Source organism: Pseudochaenichthys georgianus, chromosome 13 (genome assembly GCF_902827115.2).
Source record: "Pseudochaenichthys georgianus chromosome 13, fPseGeo1.2, whole genome shotgun sequence".
Taxonomy (NCBI): Eukaryota; Metazoa; Chordata; class Actinopteri; order Perciformes; family Channichthyidae; genus Pseudochaenichthys; species Pseudochaenichthys georgianus.
Window position 1 is genome coordinate 22,295,579 of NC_047515.1, and position 2,992 is coordinate 22,298,570.

At 42.4% G+C, this 2,992-nt stretch overlaps 1 long non-coding RNA gene across 1 annotated transcript; it reads left to right on the top strand.

The window, feature by feature from the left end:
• Positions 1-403: 403 nt before the first annotated feature.
• LOC117457102 (uncharacterized) lies at positions 404-1,212 on the top strand. The gene is made up of 2 exons (XR_004553297.2): positions 404-447; positions 896-1,212. It is a non-coding gene; the product is annotated as an uncharacterized lncRNA (long non-coding RNA).
• The last annotated feature ends 1,780 nt before the right edge of the window (positions 1,213-2,992 follow it).

Sequence of the window (2,992 nt, forward strand, 5' to 3'; positions counted from 1 at the left end):
AGCCTCCCTTCCAGACCTCCGTGATTGGCTGCCCAAATATCACCAACACCTCACTTCTTAAGTTTCCCCAATCAAAGTAGCTTAGCTTCATTATCTCCTAGATCTGAGTTGACTGTAAGTCAAACCCTCAACTTCCCCCTTCTTCCTTTGTCCTCAAAAACCACATGTCAACAGGCCCCAAATCCAGCTCACAGTTTTCTACACAAATCATTTCCCATTTTAAGCTTCTTCATAGTTTGCTAACATGAATACATACAAATATTTCCTTACAGTATCTGTTCATTTCAGGTGACACAATGAAGCCTTCTGGGTGGATGCTATCCACCGAGGGATAAGTGGTAATGGGCCCACACCCATTTTGCATGGGGTAGCTGCTTTATTCAGCAGCTACTATGTCTTCAACCTCGAATATCCCGTTGGATCATGCACACTGGAGTTCATCCAAAGGTATTGTAACACTCAAACACATGATCAATGTCATCAGTAAGACTTATCATGCAAAGTTGTGTTTCACTATCTGGCTATTAAGTCCATGCCTTTCTACAGAGGCCATAAAGTAGATTAAATGCTTTGAGTATGAAGCCTGGAACCAACTATGCGAATTGGCACCACACCATCACTTGATGTTGCTGGGCTATCTTGTTAAAAAATTGACATAATGGTTTAATTCACATTATAGTATGGCTTCACAATTCAGATAAGTAAGTAAACCTTATGTTAGAGGTACCTGAGGCACTCTGCTAGGCTACAAATAATGTTATTGTGAGAGGATGATGCAACAGGTTTGGACTAGTAACAGTCGGTGTGGGAAAATACACAGGTGAACACCTTGATAAATGCTGCCTGCAATACATGAGTGTATTTAAAACTGAAACTTATCTTTGCTTTTTAACAGGTGCTTCTTGGGCATCAACCCGGAGAAAGGCTCCAAGGCAAAGAAGCGAAGCTCCATTAACCCTCACGTGAGCACCCTTCACCGGAAGCTGATAGACTTAGAATGGTCTGCATAGACTGCATGGTGTGCGGGGACAAGTCCAGTGGGAAGCATTACGGTCGGTTCACCTGCGAAGGATTATTTGTTTAAAGGATCCGTTAAGGGTTCATCTGTTTTTTATGGATAGTTGAGGTGAACTAGTTCATGTTCCTGTTTGTTTACTCTGTTGTTTATTTTGTCAATAAATATGCCAGTGGGCTTCCATTGATTTTACCTCATTTGTGCGTTTGGTGTGTTTTTAATTGTACAATAAGATTACATGCATTTTTGTAGTGCAGCTCCAGTACTTCCAGGAGGAAGCTCACACTTTGGTTTCCTGTTAAACTTGGACAGGAAACCATTGTATGAGCTTCCTCCAGGAAGTACTGGAGCTGGGGATTACAGTTATGCACGTGTATCATTGTAAATTCACAGTAAATTACTGGCTACTCCTGCAGTACTTTCACAGTACACATTGTAAATTCACAGTAAATGACTGGCTACTCCTGCAGTACTTTCACAGTACACATTGTAAATTCACAGTAAATTACTGGCTACTCCTGCAGTACTTTCACAATAGAAATGTAAAAGTACAGGCCCTTGTTGTAATTAATGTACAACAAAAGTATGTAATTCCCCAGTAACATACTGTAATATCACAGTAATTGAAGCTGTGAAGTTACAATATACAGTTGTACCTTTACAACAATGCATTGTAATATCATGGATGTGAAATTACAATACATTGCTGTGAAGACATTCACAGTAAATTGCTGTGAACCTTACTGTGAAAGTCATGCAACAAGTTGCCAGGTAATTATTGTGAATTCACAGTGGATATTTTTACAGTGTAGTCATGTAATCATCTGTCCACAAAAGAGTGAGTTTGTAGGGTGTTACTGGGGGGCTAGACCCTGCGAACATTACCCTTCCCATCAATACTTTGTGTGGGCTAAGCCCTGTCATTGCATTTGGTGAGCTTCGGATGGAGCACAGAACTAGCTGCAGCGCGTCTACCCATTTTAGTCCTGTGGTCAACATTGTTTTAGTGAGTTTCTCCTTTATAGTCAAGTTCATTCTCTCAACCTGGCCTGAGCTCTGTGGGTGATAGGGAACATGCAATTGCCATTTGAACCCTAACACTGTAGCTAGACTCTGGGTTATCTTAGAAATGAATGCTGGACCTCTGTCACTGTTAATTCCTGTGGGCACACCAAATCTAGGAATAACATCTTTGAGAAGACACTTTACAACTGTTCTAGCGTCTTCTTTTCTGGTAGGGTAGGCCTCTACCCATTTGGAGAACTGGCACACTATTACCAAAATATATTTGAATCCTTGGCATGGTGGCATATGCGAAAAGTCAATTTGCATATTTACAAAGGGCCCCGAGGGGGGCGGTAAGTGTTCGTGCTGAACCTGACCACTTCTTCTTCTTGTCTGCTGGCATATCATGCATCTATGTACAAGGGTCTGTGTAGCTAGTGTGATGCCTGGAGCAAACCATTGTGACTTTATAATCCCATTCATCCCTCCTTTTCCTACATGTGATTTGCCATGTGCAACATGTGCCAAAACATGGAGGAACGAACGTGGACAAACCATAAGTCCGTCTGGGTGGAGCCACAAGCTGGACTCAGCGTCAAGTGTACAACCTCGTCTTAGCCATAAATCTTTCTCTCTAACATCAGCGCGGGCTTGCATGTCTGCGACATCATTAAAGGAAGGCAAACAAATGGGTTCTGCGGGTTGTGTTGAGGGGCATTGGAGCACCATAGAAGAGCAGGAAACTGCTGCTTGTTTAGCCGCGGTGTCGGCTAACACATTTCCACGCGTAATAGGATCATCAGAATTTGTGTGAGCAGCACACTTAACTACTGCTAGCTATGCAGGGAGCATGATAGCGTCTAATAGCTCAGCTACTAACGCATGATGTTGAATAGGCTTACCGGCCGATGTTAAGAAACCGCGCATTTTCCACAAGACACCAAAAACATGGCACACACCAAATGCATACCT